Genomic DNA, 17,644 nt, shown 5'->3' with positions numbered 1-17,644 from the left:
AATTTAATTTATTGATTTACAAGCGATTGTTCAATACTTACAAACTATACTCGCGTATTTAATTGAATGAAATTTATATTACAGTACAGTTTAAATGTTTTTTTATCAAAGCTTTTGCTAGTGCATTCTAACGAAAATATAGATAACTATTAAGAAAAAAGCTGGCAACGATATTGTTGAACAGGTCAGCAATTGAAAAGAGTTTATAATTATAGTGTTAATGCTTTTTTCTGTGATTAATTTTAAGAGTAGTCTTCAACATTTTTATTTATTTTATTATAATATAAAATGTTTATAAATATTAATATAAATATAAAATGTAATTTCAATACACAATTACATTATTTTTATATTTTTTACTTCCTTGTTCGAAGTACAGGAATTGTGATCGCGAAAAATTTCGGTTTGCTGATTTCAATGGAAATATCCATTTTCACCACCCGTGAATCCATTTTGACTAGTTTCGGCGTGACGTCAGTACGTACTTATGTATGTATGTACGTACGTACGCATGTATCTCGCATCAACTGAACCAAAAGTATCCAAAAAAACCAAAATCCAAAACAATTTGTATTTTAGACTTTTTCTTAACTGCAGAAATAACCCCTCATTGAGAGATTTTCAACAATATATCATAAGTGGTACTTATTTTCATTGGTTCCAGAGTTATAGCCAAATGAGATTTTAATTAATGAAATGTTTGGATTTTACAGGGGAAGGCAGGCACATCGGTTCGAATCAGACTTCATCTCCTTTTTTTGTTATTTTTTAACTTTTTTTTTAGTTTAAATATATTGTTTTATTAATAATTATTAATCTCTGGTTGTAAAAATGTTTTTACAATGAATAATAATTACACATCTATCTAGAATAATTATGAAATTTTATCACTGAATAAAATTTATTCAATAATAAATAAATACATAAATAAATATATATATGAAAAAATATCAGAAGTTATTCATAAAATAAAATATTATGCACTTTTCATTTTTTTTAAAAAATGTGTATATGTAATTTAATAGGCACATAAGGAAGTTTTGTTAGTGTACGCATCAAATTTTTTCTTAAAGGCATTTTTTCGCGATACAATAAATTAGTCTGGATGGGAAATTTAATATAACTTCAACATTTTACGTTATAGTCGAGTGCCTATCTAGGCTGTAAAAAATAGTAACTTTAATGCGTTCACTTTGTTAAGATTAAAAATTAAAGAAAATACAAATAGAAATGAATGAAAAATTTGTTTACTGTATTTTTTGTTTGTTTTTCATACTTATTCTTGGTTTATGTGTACAAATAGAATTTTCGGATTTTTTTAATTTTAATAATTATTTTATTTGCAGATCTGTTCACATTTTGAATAAAACTAAAACTAACAATCGTAAACTAAACTTATAAAAATTGGTAAAATTTAAAAAATACTTCTTTAACAATTCTTTTTAAATGAAAATTTAAAGAATTGATTATTTTTTAAAAAGTTTATCTTATTTTTAATATTTTATAAGAAGGGATAACAACGTCTTTTTTTTTTCTTTACACCCTTAAGGCAACCGGCTCCCGCCGTTTAGACATTCGGTCGCCTCGGGGTGCCGTGGCAGCAGTTCAGTAAATCCTCCCAATTTTTTTTAATAATTATTTATTCACTATGTAAGCTGGAAGCTTATGGATAGGGATATGAAATGGAAAATTATAGTGCATGAATAGGCATTGCCTGAAATTGTGGCAGTAGTGATTACTGTTTTATAAGTAATATTAAAAAAAAAAAAATCAAAATAATGTCATTATGTATTGAAATTACATTTTATATGTTTATTTAGTATTAGATAACTTTGAAAATTTAATAATAAGAAAATAAATAAAAATTTTGAAGACTGCTCTTAAATTTCATTACTGAAGAAAGTATTAACATTATAAGCTCTTTTCAAATGTTGATAAGTTCAACAATATCGTTGCCAGCTAATTTTCTTAATGGTTGTCAGTATTTTCGTTAGAATGCACTTGCAAAAGCTTGCAATAATTATGATATAAATTTCATTAACTGAATACGTTACCGTAATTTAGAAGAGTTGAACGAACGCTTGTTAATTAATTTTTGTTGACATTTCATTTGATATTTTTACGGTTGTTAGATTCAACGTTTGCTTTCTTTTGTCGAATATATATATATACATATATATATATATATATATATATATATATATATATATATACTAGTTCTACCCGCCACGCTTCGCTGTGGCACATTGTGGTTGCATGGATGAGAAATGAGAAACAAAACAAAGCATACGTTTCATAGAAGTTTAATTTTGCAATACTTGTGGATATACAATATTTTTTATTTTTCCACTGTCTGCGTAGATATAAAGGCTATCTGGTTTGCCTACTCGGGAACACGCAACATACAGTTGCCCATGTGAGAAGCAATCCGCTTCTAAATTTAAATCACACAATTCTAAAGATTGACCTTGAGCTTTATTGATTGTGATTGCAAATGCCAATCGAATTGGGAATTGCAATCTTTTAAATTAAAATGGTGTATCGGTCGGGATTATGGGTATTCGAGGAATAAGGACATGAAAGACATGAATGAGGACACGAATGAAAGGCCCCGTTAAAATAGTTGCTTCCACTACATTATTCATCAATTTCTTAACTGCAAGTCGCGTGCCGTTGCAGAGTTTTGGCTGATTAATATTCCGCAACAGGATAACTGTCATTTTTTGATCGAACCGTTGCTAGAATCAATACATACATCCCACTGTTGGTCGTTTTCTAATAAATTCAGAGCTTGGTGAAAGGCGCAGCTCAATCACGACATGATCACACAAAAGTACCTCTATTAAAGTGAATATTTAATTCAGATTGTATAATAATCTGAATCAGATGCAAGTGGATACGTTTTATTTATTTTTTTGTTAATAAACAATGTAATTGGGAACAGGTATTGTTTCACATGTTACTGCGGTTGTCTTTAGCTAGCATGGCGAGTGTTCCCCTCGCTTCCGGCAGATGGCGCGGTCTCTGGTACACAGCTGACTGTTAAAAAACTGTTTTCTCGCGGTCGCGGGTATGTGACTGATGCGAAAAATAGATAAAAAGAATCTTTGATGCGGGTTTTATATCGTGCTAAAATTTGAGTTCAATCGGTGCAGAACATTTTGAGTTTTTGAAGCGTACACAAACAAACTTAACATTTTTATATATAAAGATTTGTGGGCTGCGAAAAAAAGCCCTTAAGTCGTGCGAAAAATACATCATTTTAAATGCTTACAAAAGCAGAGTAATGCTTACAAATTACAGAATAATCAAACGGCGTTGATTTCAGATGTTAATAAACTGCTAACGTAAGTAGAAGTTGTGCTGCTTCAGTGTAAAACGTGATTCTCGAGTATGAATCTACTAATGAATTACGGTCTCCAAAGAAAACAAAACCCCGCAGGTCAATTGATAAAAACGCGATTCGTAAAAAAATTACACGATTTGAATTATTTAGAAATAGTTTAGCGGTGTATTATGTCTTTTGGAAGAGAATTCGGTTATTGTCTTCGACAACGCTTCTTATCATTAAACGAAAAGAATTCCAGCCGTGTTATAGAAAAACAATGATATCAAAATGTGGCTTAGTTCAAAAGGAATAATTTTTGAAGAGGTTTAAGTTAATGTTCAATCATTGAAAAGGGTTTCGCATATTAAAAGTAATTATAGTCCATATAAAATTTGTTTGACACACAACGCCATATTGGTAAGTCGTGTTTTTATTCGGCTCCTAACGAATATGTTTGCCGGCCACCGTGGCGCGAGTGGTAACGTCTCGGACTTTAATCCGGTGGTTCCGAGTTGGAATCCCGGTCAGGCATGGCATTTTCATACGCTATAAATCATTCATATCATCACCAACTGCGGTTGTCCTTCTTGGTGGCTTTTCTTTTTGTTTTGGTTTTTTTTTTTTTTTTAATAAAATACAGATGTTTAAGCTGTTAAATATAATTCAAAGAAATTTGTTACTTAATCAGTTGTGATTTTGTTTACATTGGTAAAGACCATACGGGCTCTTTGTGATTGGTCGTTGTGTTTGACAGCGCGGTCATCTTGCATTGATCTGATTGGATTTCCTTTGTTTACATTTCCAAATTAAAAATAGATAGATAGATTTATTAAAAATAGATGAAAACAATCTTTGATGCGGGTTATGTATCGTGCTAAAATTTGAGCTCAATCGGTGCAGAACATTTTGAGTTTTTGAAGCCGTACACAAACGAACTTAACATTTTTATATATATAGATATATATTCGACAAATATATATATATATATATTTAACGGATCAGAACGATTTATTATATTATGTAAAAATAAACTGTAGTGAAAAAAATTTAACTGTAAGCAATTACGTTTAACACAAACATATATTACAATGATACAGACCTATGTAGAATGTAATTTAATGTAAGGGTAAGGTTGTAAATAATATTTTTATAAAATAAAAGACAATAACACAATATTACTATTTGATAAACTGTAAAATTTTGAAATTTATTGCCGAAAAGTATGTGAATTTACAATTGAATTGTATCTACTTATTTTTTTTTTGTATTTTTTTTATCGATGAGGCGGTGTCATTCTGTGTCCAAAAATCATTTGAGTTGTAGAGTATCCATGATTGTTAAGTCAAATAAATCTGAAACAAAAGCGAAAATCAATGTATAATAAATTTAATAATATTATAATTAATTTTAATTCTTTTAAATTAATCATTAGATTTTTTCTAGAATAGTTTACTTATTTTCTATATTAAATTGGTAGTTAACTTATTAAATTTGATTGAACAATAAGTAGTTTTACTTGAACAATAAGTAAATAAGATCTATTTGGACCAACATTATGTAGCCACAGATCCAGTGCTTCGTGACTTAATAATACCTTATAAAAGAAATGATAGAAGAACACTCCGCAAGGCCGGACTATAAAGTCACCTAATTGAAACCGATAAATCAAATTAAAAATATTGCTTCTCAGCAATTTTGAAAATTCACTGATTGTGTTATCCAATAAATTGACTGCCATATAATTTGGGTCCCGATCCAAACGATTTTGATATCGTAGGTTGGCCAGAGAGATTTCCTGTCGAACGGTTTGTAATTTAAAATCATTATATATGAGGTTATTTCTTATGTACCAGGATATGTTTAGCATTTTTCGCATAGTTTTTGTTTGGTAGCGTTCAAGTATATCAATATTGGAGTTACTTGATGTACCCCACAAATTCAAGCCCATAAGTCCAAATAAGCTTCAAAATGGATTTATAAATCAATAATTTATTTTCTACTTCCGGAACCGAGATTTATGTTCTATTAGCCAGTACATGTTTTTAAACTAGAGGTCCAACTGTATTCGCTTAGATTTGATATATTTTTCCCAACTAAGTCGTCGGACTTATTTAAAATAATAAATAATTTTAATATTTGTAACATATTAAAAAACTGTTATTTTATTTATATTTACATTGCTAGAAACAATTAACAGATATACGATTTTTTATGGTAATTTAAAAACTTTACCGATTTGGAGATAGAATATGTAGATATCAATTAAAAAGAAATAAAATTCTTTTCTTATTTATGCAAGTGTATTTTATAGTACAGAAAAAATACGGTAATGTACTTCTCTACAATACATATTGTCTTTCTTATAGCTTTGGTGCATATAATGCACATCACTCACAAGTAATACTAATCATCGATATGCTTTCTCTGAGAATAACGTTTACTACATACATTCAATCGCTGTAGCTAGATTAAAATAAATATAAATAAATTGTAGGACTTAATATCGATTGAATCTTTTGGTGGACCTTGCCATGCTGAAAGCAGAATGTATTAAGTTCAATGAAAAAGTCAGAAAGAAACCACTTCACTCCTCATTGCCTCTCAAAAGAATAGACATGAAATAGTTGTTATTTCTAGGATATTATGTTATTTCAAGTTCTGTAAACCATCTGGTCTTTGTCATTCTATCATCATCTCTCACTAGCGATGGTGACAGAATGAGAAAGTGATTGAATGAATGAGCGAGGGAATATCATCAAATATTTTTTATTGTTTTCTTCCAATTGTTATGAACATAAGTAAACACCTAATTTAAAATCATTATCTATAACTAAAACTGATTTTACGAATTATTATAATACTTTGAACCTTCAATATTTTAAATAAAAATAATTTATTACAATGTAGGCTTAGGAATATTCCATTAACATTTTATAAAATATTAATATGCTATACTTGACGGGACCTGAATCCGGATTTTTATTATTTAATTTAAAGTACAACGGAAGTTGGTGAAATTTATAATAATATTCCATTTCCTATTATGTTTTATGTAGTATTTACTTATAACTGTACAGTTATAACAGACTATGCAAAGCAGTTAAAAAATCTGAAAAATTTACAATATAATTACATTTATTTCTCGTTATAATTCTCGTAGTTGTAAAATTAATTACGTTTTGAAAAAAAAGTTGACAAACACAGCCTAATCAGGTTTAGGCATTTTAAATCATTCTGAATTTTATTTTCTTAAAAAGATAATAGTAAATTTAAAAAAAAACTAAATGATGAATGATATTGTAATACCATTTGTTGCTACTATTATGTAAATAAAAAAAAAAATGGGTTTCTATTCACAGTAAATATTTTTAAAATTCATATAATTGGGTACAACTGTTCCTAAAAACAATCTAATTACTCTTTAAATAGTAATAAATAAATTTTTGACTTACTAGAGTGAGCCGACAACGGCGATGTTGATGCAATTCCTTTCCTTGCCCATTGTTGAGTTTTGAGTTTGTTGTTGCTACTTCAATAGTACCTATAAAATATGAATAAAATACATTAAAATAAATCCATAGGTATTGGTTTTATATTTATTTTATTATACTTTTTCTAAATCAAATATTATAAAGAAGGTCTTAATTATAACGTTTTTTAAAAAATTAATTCTATGTATTGATGTAATAATTTTGTTTCTTTTATTGCTAATTAGTTATGGTTTTGTATTAACATAAAAATAGCAAAAAGTAATATGAATTCTTATTTATATTGTCTTTAAACGTTTATTATAGTATTGAAGAAAAATTATCTTTTTTCTCATTATAAAGGCTGCATTACATTAAACAAAATTTTCGTTTTATTTCATAGAATTTTTTTTCTAAGTGACTGATTAGTAAATTAAATATGAAATTAGAGTATCAAGAACTGGCTGTATCAGTTTCAAATTCCCAAATTTATAATTTATAATATATATTGTGTATTGTAAATTTTTTTTTCTTCAGTCATTTGACTGGTTTGATGCATTTCTCTAAGATTCCCTATCTAGTGCTAGTCGTTTCATTTCGGTATACCTCCTACATCCTACATCCCTATCAATTTGTTTTACATATTCCAAATCTTGCCTGCCTGCACAATTTTTTCCTTCTACCTGTCCCTCCAATATTAAAGCGACTATTCCAGAATGCCTTAATATGTAACCTATAAGTCTCTATCTTCTTTTAACTATATTTTTCTAAATGCTTCTTTCTTCTTCGATTTGCAGCAACACCTCTTCATTTTTCACTTTATCCACCCATCTGATTTTTAACATTCTCCTATAGCACCACATTTCAAAAGCTTCTAATCTTTTCTTCTCAGGTACTCCGATCGTCCAAGTTTCACTTCCATATAAAACTACGCTCCAAACGTATACTTTCAAAAATCTTTTCCTGACGTTTAAATTAACTTTTGATGTAAAAAAATTATATTTCTGACTGAAGGCTCGTTTCTCCTGTGCTATTCGGCATTTTATATCGCTCCTGCTTCGTCCATCTTTAGTAATTCTACTTCCCAAATAACGAAATTCTTCTACCTCCGTATACTTATTATTTATATACATTTCTTGTTTATTGTAAATTAATGGTTATAAATGTAAATATAATTCATTAAATGAAATTTTTTATGAAAAAGCAATCTACGAATAGGGTTTACCGTTTAAATTCATATCCATAATACGAGATACAGAAGAAGAAATAAAACAAAAAAAATTATTAACAACTAAATTAAATTTATAAAAAAAAAATTGTAAAGAATTTTATATGAGGTACTAATTTTAATTATACATTTTTGTATCATTTTAAATACTAATACTATTTGCGAGTCTTTATAAAATATATATATTTTTTATATTGTAAAAATAATAATATATATAATAACAGAAAAAACCCAACTAATTTGTCATATATGGTTATTTATTTATAATAAGCTTTATAGATTAAGCTGCTAAATTAATATTTATTTAAATTTCTTTTACATAAAAAAATATTTCTATTGAGTAAATATAAAAAGAAAGTAATAAAATATTATTCCATTTATGATAAATAAAAATTATTGTAGTGTGTCTATTACTTACCAAAAAACAAATAATATAATTTTTATTCTCCTCGGATACAGTTTATATAGTTAAATTCTTATCATAATGTTCCAAATATCGACCAATTAGAAGAGTAATTTTTGTTACATGACCTTATGATGCATGATGTAATTATCATATAATAATTTAACTCTATACTCATCTTCTCCCTCCCCCACAAAAAAAAGTGTATAAACTGCATATTCATTGCTAAATATTAATTTAAAAATGTTTTAACTTAATTAAAAAAAGGGAAGTTTGCATTTGGACCATTTATATATAAATATATATGTAACAAATTTTCTGTAGTAAAGTTTCCTCTAAATTTAAACCCTTCAATATACATTTTTTTTAAAGAATGTGCGTTTTAATCCTTGTCATATGGACCACTTCTATTAAATTGTTTTAGATAATTTAATTGAACGCTATTATGAAGAAGAAAAAACTTATTATCTGCGTTAGACGATTAAAGGAAGGAATTTTCATTTTCATTTTCCTATTTTTATATGTACCTCTTTTGTTGTTATATTATAACAATACCTATAAAGGGAAAGTATATAGATCAGTAAAAAGTTTTTATCCTTGGTGTTTTCTGAATTTCGACCTTTGAGGTCCTACCTGTGGCCATAACGTTATAAAAACAATACAAATTTCCGAAACCTGTTTGTATGTATGTATATCTTGTATTTTGATTAATATCTCTGGGCTGGTTCAAAATAAATTCTTCGAAAAAACTCAAAAATATGCCCATTTTGGATTTTTGTTCAGTTGTATCAAATTTAATGCGATGAGATCACTTATTAAATTATTAGAATTTAAAAATTTTATTTTGTCGGTGGGAAGATAATCATTTTTAATATTTTGTCTAAATAATTTTCACTTTATATCTCGAAAACCCGTTTACTAAAAAAAGCTCAAATTTTCCAGAAATTTTGTGATATGTATATATATCTCAGTTTTAGCCTGATGTTTTGCCCCTACTAGAGAAGGGGTTATCACATTATCCAAATTTCCTGTTTTTACTTCCTTGTACGAAGTAAAGGAAATATTGTGATCGCAAAATATTTCGGTCTTCAGATTTCAACGGAAATATCCATTTTGACCATCCTAGTTTCGGCATGATATCTGTACGTACGTACGTACGAATGTATCTCGCATAACTCAAAAACGATTAGCGGTAGGATGTTGAAATTTTGGATTTAGGTCTATTGTAACATCTAATTGTGCACCTCCCCTTTTGATTGCAATCGACTGAACCAAAAGTGTCCAAAAAAGCAAAAAAATCTGGATTTTGGACTTCTACTTAACTGTAGTAATAAGCTCTCATTGAGAGCTTTTCAACGACATATCATAAGTGGTACTTATTTTCATTGGTTTCAGAGTTACAGTCAAATAGAATTTTAATTAATGAAGTATTTGGATCTTACAAAGGGAAGGCATATCAGTTGCAATTAGACTTCATCTCATTTTTTATAACTTTTTTTTAAAAATTTAAATATATTAATTTATTAATAGTTACCTCCTCTATGAATCATGAGACCTTGCCGTTGGTGAGGGGGCTTGAGTGCTCAGGGATACAGAGTAGCTGGACCGAAGGTGCAACCATATCGGAGAGGTATCTGTTGAGAGCCAGACTAAGGAATGATTCCTGAAAGAGGGCAGCAGCTCTTTCAGTAGTTGTTAGGGGCGTGAGTCACAATGACTTAAACGGCCGTATCAACATCACTCAGCCCTCTGAGTACTGCGCAGCTGAAAGCAATGGAAAACTACAGCTGCTTTTTTTTCCAAGAAAATGTGGCTCTCTGCATTTTCACATAGCAATAATGGAGGCGCCTTCCTTGGTAAAATATTCCGGAGGTAAAATAGTCCCCCGTTCGGATCTCCGGGTGGGGACTACTAAGGAAGGGGTCACCAGAAAATTAAAAAATAACATTCTACGAGTCGGAGCGTGGAATGTTAGAAGCTTAAAAAAGGTTGGTAGGCTAGAAAATTTAAAAAGGGAAATGGATAGGGTGAATGTGGATATAGTAGGAATTAGTGAGGTTCGGTGGGAAGAGGAAGGCGACTTTTGGTCAGGTGATTTTAGAGTAATTAACTCAGCGTCAAATAATGGGCAGGCAGGAGTAGGTTTCGTGATGAACAAGAAGATAGGGAGGAGAGTGGAGTATTTCAAAACGCATAGCGATAGAATCATTGTAATAAGGATAAAATCAAAACCTAAACCGACAACGATTGTTAACGTTTATATGCCTACAAGCGCCCATGATGATGATGAGGTAGAGTGTGTATACGAAGAGATTGATGAAGCAATTAAACACGTAAAAGGAGATGAAAATTTAATAATAGTTGGAGATTGGAATGCAAGCATTGGAAAAGGCAAGGAAGGAAATATAGTGGGTGAATACGGGCTGGGCAGAAGGAATGAAAGAGGGGACCGACTTATAGAGTTTTGCACGAAGTATAATTTAGTAATTGCCAACACCCAATTTAAAAATCATAATAGAAGAATATACACTTGGAAAAAGCCAGGCGATACTGCAAGGTATCAGATAGATTATATCATGGTTAAGCAAAGATTTAGAAATCAACTCGTTGACTGCAAAACTTACCCTGGAGCAGACATTGATAGCGACCATAATTTAGTGATAATGAAATGTAGATTGGGGTTTAAAAACCTGAAGAAAAGTTGTCAGATGAATCGGTGGAATTTAGAGAAGCTTGAGGAAGAGGAGGTAAAGAAGATTTTTGAGGACGACATCGCAAGAGGTCTGAGTAAAAAAGATAAGGTAGAAAATGTAGAAGAAGAATGGGAGAATGTTAAAAAGGAAATTCTGAAATCAGCAGAAGCAAACTTAGGCGGAATAAAGAGAACCGGTAGAAAACCTTGGGTTTCAGACGATATATTGCAGCTGATGGATGAACGTAGAAAATATAAGAATGCTAGTGATGAAGAAAGTAAAAGGAACTATCGGCAATTAAGAAATGCTATAAATAGGAAGTGCAAACTGGCGAAAGAAGAGTGGATTAAAGAAAAGTGTTCAGAAGTGGAAAGACAAATGAACATTGGTAAAATAGACGGAGCATACAGGAAAGTTAAGGAAAATTTTGGGGTACATAAATTAAAATCTAATAATGTGTTAAACAAAGATGGTACACCAATATATAATACGAAAGGTAAAGTCGATAGATGGGTGGAATATATTGAAGAGTTATACGGAGGAAATGAATTAGAAAATGGTTTTATAGAGGAAGAAGAGGAAGTTGAGGAGGATGAAATGGGAGAAACAATACTGAGATCTGAATTTAAGAGAGCATTAAAAGATTTAAATGGCAGAAAGGCTCCTGGAATAGACGGAATACCTGTAGAATTACTGCGCAGTGCAGGTGAGGAAGCGATTGATAGATTATACAAACTGGTGTGTAATATTTATGAAAAAGGGGAATTTCCGTCAGACTTCAAAAAAAGTGTTATAGTTATGATACCAAAGAAAGCAGGGGCAGATAAATGTGAAGAATATAGAACAATTAGTTTAACTAGTCATGCATCAAAAATCTTAACTAGAATTTTATACAGAAGAATTGAGAGGAGAGTGGAAGAAGTGTTAGGAGAAGACCAATTTGGTTTCAGGAAAAGTATAGGGACAAGGGAAGCAATTTTAGGCCTCAGATTAATAGTAGAAGGAAGATTAAAGAAAAACAAACCAACATACTTGGCGTTTATAGACCTAGAAAAGGCTTTCGATAACGTAGATTGGAATAAAATGTTCAGCATTTTAAAAAAATTAGGGTTCAAATACAGAGATAGAAGAACAATTGCTAACATGTACAGGAACCAAACAGCAACAATAACAATTGAAGAACATAAGAAAGAAGCCCTAATAAGAAAGGGAGTCCGACAAGGATGTTCCCTATCTCCGTTACTTTTTAATCTTTACATGGAACTAGCAGTTAATGATGTTAAAGAACAATTTAGATTCGGAGTAACAGTACAAGGTGAAAAGATAAAGATGCTACGATTTGCTGATGATATAGTAATTCTAGCCGAGAGTAAAAAGGATTTAGAAGAAACAATGAACGGCATAGATGAAGTCCTACGCAAGAATTATCGCATGAAAATAAACAAGAACAAAACAAAAGTAATGAAATGTAGTAGAAATAACAAAGATGGACCACTGAATGTGAAAATAGGAGGAGAAAAGATTATGGAGGTAGAAGAATTTTGTTATTTGGGAAGTAAAATTACTAAAGATGGACGAAGCAGGAGCGATATAAAATACCGAATAGCACAAGCTAAACGAGCCTTCAGTAAGAAATATAATTTGTTTACATCAAAAATGAATTTAAATGTCAGGAAAAGATTTTTGAAAGTGTATGTTTGGAGTGTCGCTTTATATGGAAGTGAAACTTGGACAATCGGAGTAGCTGAGAAGAAAAGATTAGAAGCTTTTGAAATGTGGTGCTATAGGAGAATGTTAAAAATCAGATGGGTGGATAAAGTGACAAATGAAGAGGTATTGCGGCAAATAGATGAAGAAAGAAGCATTTGGAAAAATGTAGTTAAAAGAAGAGACAGACTTATAGGCCACATACTAAGGCATCCTGGAATAGTCGCTTTAATATTGGAGGGACAGGTAGAAGGAAAAAATTGTGCAGGCAGGCAAGATTTGGAATATGTAAAACAAATTGTTGGGGATGTAGGATGTAGAGGGTATACTGAAATGAAACGACTAGCACTAGATAGGGAATCTTGGAGAGCTGCATCAAACCAGTCAAATGACTGAAGACAAAAAAAAAAAAAAAAAAAAAAAATTAATAGTTATTAACTTCTGATTGTAAAAAATGTTTCGAAAAATAGTAATTCAATAATACAATAAAAAAAAAAACAAAATGAAAAAATAACAGAAGTTATTAATGAAATAACATTTTATGTACTTATTTTTTAAAAAAATAATGTTTTATTTTTTTCTCCAACGGGATATCCAGGGAAGGTCGTACATAAGGAACTGATTCGTTAATTCAGAATAAACCAAACAAGGGATAATCTTGGCCAAACTCAAGGGTCTGATTCAAAAAATTTAAATAATCAAAAATCTTCATATAGATAAGATAAATTCCCTATGTCGTTTTACTTTCCTTCTGTTCACCAGTTTGAGTTTTTTCAATAAAAATTTATTTTTTAAGAACAAATTGAGATATTTTAATGAATTTGGGACAGTACATTTGTACATCAATTACTTTCTATGAGGTTTGAAAATGTTACTTTTGAATATTCAAAAATGACTTCCATTAAAATGTTTTAATCATTAATAGTTCCTTGGTTTTATCGAATAATCTTTTATAGAAAAACTGTTAAGCTGTTTATTGCGGACAAAATGACACCTCATTTATTCAGATCAATTGATAAATTGCTGCGATATGACAAAAATTGTTTAAGTGATACGTAAAATTTACGCGTAAAAACAAGCATAATTTTTAGTCTGCATCCCTACAGACAGTTGGGTACGGTAATAGAAGATTTCAAACTTATTAGTTTTCCTTTAATATTATCAAACAGAATATAACGTAAGAGATTTAATTAACATGTTTTAATATTACGGAAATATATAACGCGTTATTAATTTTCAAACGGCGTAACATTGTTATGTTCGCTACATTCTCGAAATATCCCAGAATCTCTACGAACACTGTAGAAAGCAATTTCTGATATTGTTTACTGAATTTTTAATCTAAAATCGATTTCCAAAGTCATTTCCTATTTGCATTTCATATGTTATTTAAGTGTTAATAATAAAACCATTAATTTCATAATTTCTTAAGAAATGGATATTATGAGTATAATGGTAAATGCCATTATAAAACTTTAACGGCACAAAATCAAAGGTTAATTAGTTTCGACTAAAAGCTTTAAATTAAAATCCATTGGGACTTTCTTTTCTTTTTCCTGTTTAGCCGGCAATTACCTTTCAGATAATTCTTCAGAGGATGAATGAGGATGATATGTATGGGTGTAAATGAAGAGTATTCTTGTACAGTCTCAGTTCAACTATTCCTGAGATGTGTGTGGTTAATTGAAACCCAATCACCAAAGAACACCGGTATCCACGAACTAGTATTCAAATCCGTATAAAAATAACTGACTTCACTTACTAGGACTTGAATGCTGGAACTCTCGACTTCCAAATCAGCTGATTTGGAAAGACGGGTTCACAACAAGACCAACCCGGTGGGTTAAAATCCATTGGGACTAAATCAATATATCCTTAAACTTAGCACCGACTTCAAAATTTGAAATCATTTTCAGTTGGAAAAATTGAAATCGATTAGTTTTTAATTTTTACTGTTAACGTATTTATTAGTTGATTTTAAATTTTTTTAGATTTAATTGTATTCAAAGAGACCATATAGACCAAAGATCATTTTCTGAGTATAGAATTCGATTGGGTGATTTATCTGTCTCTGTTAGAGACAGAGACTTTTTCTTTTTAAAAATTATAATTTTTGTACTAGAAATGTTCCATTTTATTAAACCTCTCGTTATTCTGTTTTTAAAGAAATTTAAAGAATTGTATAATTCTCGTTTAGCAAATAAATTAAATTTCTCATTGTTTAATTAAAACATACAGTTCATATAATGATTATGGATACAAAATTTTAATAAAGTTTAGATTACTGTATTGACGAATTAGATATAAATATATTAGGTTAAAGATTAACAGATTAACGGAGAGAATAAAATAAGCAAAATTTTATATAAAAACACGTTAAATAAAATTTTCACTTGTTTTCAAAACAGTATATGAAAAACAAAAAATGTAAAGCATGCGGAAAGATAATCAAAATATCAAAATTTATAAGTAATAAAATAATAGGCTTATGAAGACCAAGGATAACGTTCAACAAAAATTAAATAGACATTTTTTTTCTACGGGAAAATATTTTTTTATATAGCGTAGTCACCAAAGTCGATTGTATTAAATTTTAATCGGTAACAACCTCACGTAGAATTTATTAGGGGGATATTTTTACTTAAAATAAAACTAAAAGTGTTTTGTTTGAAATGTTTTTTTATTTTAATTTTAAGAATCGTTTTTAAAATTATACAACTGTATAATTTTAAAAAAACTAGTCATGTAAAACTTTACATGACTACGCAGTTTTTTTTTATTCGTGTACTGTATTTTTATTCATCAGTTTCCGTGTACCACAAACTTACTAATTATGGCTTGCAGCTCAAGTGAATGTGCCTAAATTGTGAAAGGCTGTTACAGATTTTCAAGATGAAATTGGAATGGTACAGTTTTATTAAATTTAGTACAGATGGAGTAGTGTAACATTGGTGGGGATGACTAGTCTGGTCATTCTAACAGCGTTTTCTAATTATATTTGTTCGGTTTCCTGCTTCTCTTCATATAATATCTGCGCACCTGCTGCTAACAGAGGTTCCGTGGTGTAGTGGTTATCACATCTGCTTTACACGCAGAAGGTCGCCAGTTCGATCCTGGCCGGAATCACTTTTTTTTTATTAAATATTTTTTTTTTAATTTTTATTACTGCACAATACAATATACAAGTATTTACAAATAGTTCCTTTAACAATTGTTAAATCAAACTAATATTACTGTATACATGTCAATTCGTAAATATATTTGTATTCTACATTCAAAATTATCGAATATAATATAATATTTTTTTTTAACCTTCCGGATCACCGTTAGGTATTGTTTCCAGAGGATGAGATTAATGACAATTTTTGTAGCGTGTGAAATTGCCATGCCTGACCGGGATTCGAGCCCGGGACCTCGGGATGAAAGGCCAAGATGCTACTACTCGCGCCACGGAAGCCGGCAGATAATTTTTTTTTTTATGAGTTAAAGGAACCTCATTTACGAGCGAAGTGTCGGGCGGGAGTTCTGATAACTCATCATTGTCCCCTATCCAGACAAGCCCGGACAAATGGCGACTCCGCAACAGGCTGTCTCCTACTCTCTCGCTTCTCGATTCTTCTGTCGTAGTATAAAGGTCACGAATCCCGACACGGCCGCGAATCTGTAAGAGTCCATCAACATACATTCAATCACATATTCTGGATCAATACGTCTCGTGATTGCCGTGCAACTACGGCAGATAAGTATAGTCCGTGAATTCATTACGCCCTCAATAAAATCAGATGTTATATTAGTTGTAAGCAATATTAAAAAGTTATTCTTGTATAAGAGATATAAAATAAATAATGATCAGCTTTTTTCTCCCTAGATCGTTATTTATTATTATTCGTCCGTCCATACTACCTTTTTACGTATCAGATAGTAAATATGAGTTTGTACAGTAGCATTAGATTGTAACATTCATGAACACTTATTTAACAAACATTTTTTACTGCGAAAAAATATAAACTATAACCATTTATTTACTGTAACTTCGACAATTTACCAACCAAAGATGTATAATAATTTCCAATTAGTCACTGGAAAAATGTAAGCTAATATTCTAAAACCGATTGGCATACACAAATTTCTGGTGAAATTCGTATATTATATTGAAAAAATAAAACCTGAAAGTATTTTCAGAATGTTATAAAGCAAGTTTTCTAATAAGTTAATTAGTTTTATTATTATATATTTGAACAGTTACCAACCGATCACCAAGTAAGACTGTATCTCATTCCTTTTGGTCCTGTTTTATAAACTTACCGCGGACTCTTGATTACTCAATCGGACTGTGTTTACGGCCTGATTGCAATATTTCTTGGGACCATTTCGTATCTCTCGCAATTCTTCAGTAAAAACTAAATACTCTGTAGTATCATTACTTTTTTTTTGGCATGATCTCGTTTTATTGTTTGAACAATAAAAATTAAACATCGCAAGTGTTTTTGACTCGTAAAATAAATCTATGAAATGAACTATAAATTTGTAAATATGATTCTCAATTACGAGAAAATACTTTTTCTATTCCCTCCAGTACTAAACATATGGTAGTTGCTTTTAAAAGTACATAAAAATTAAACTATTAAGATGTGAATTTATCGCCTAAAAAGAGTTTTTCGTTTATATCTTTCAGATATAAATAATTTCGTTTTGTTTCACATATTAAATTAAAATCTTATAATATATATATATGTATATATTATATATATTTTTCCTAATTATTAAAGATGTTCAAAATTTTTAACTTATGCACTTCTACTCTTATTTATTGCAAAT

The 17,644-nt window shown here is 29.9% G+C and overlaps 2 long non-coding RNA genes and 1 other non-coding gene across 6 annotated transcripts in view; 2 read left to right on the top strand and 1 right to left on the bottom strand.

Moving 5' to 3' along the window:
• LOC142329661 (uncharacterized) overlaps nt 1-17,644 on the top strand; it is a 145,038-nt gene that overhangs the window by 109,095 nt on the left and 18,299 nt on the right. The window lies entirely within an intron of this gene.
• Nucleotides 4,504-8,421, bottom strand: LOC142329966 (uncharacterized). The gene is made up of 2 exons (XR_012757642.1): nt 6,781-8,421; nt 4,504-4,680 (listed from the first exon to the last, which is right to left on the bottom strand). It is a non-coding gene; the product is annotated as an uncharacterized LOC142329966 (long non-coding RNA).
• Nucleotides 15,880-15,952, top strand: TRNAV-UAC (transfer RNA valine (anticodon UAC)). The gene has a single exon. It is a non-coding gene; the product is annotated as a tRNA-Val (tRNA).

The sequence above is a fragment of the Lycorma delicatula genome, chromosome 9 (genome assembly GCF_047948215.1).
Source record: "Lycorma delicatula isolate Av1 chromosome 9, ASM4794821v1, whole genome shotgun sequence".
Lineage (NCBI taxonomy): Eukaryota > Metazoa > Arthropoda > Insecta > Hemiptera > Fulgoridae > Lycorma > Lycorma delicatula.
This window is presented reverse-complemented; position numbering and strand designations above follow the sequence as displayed.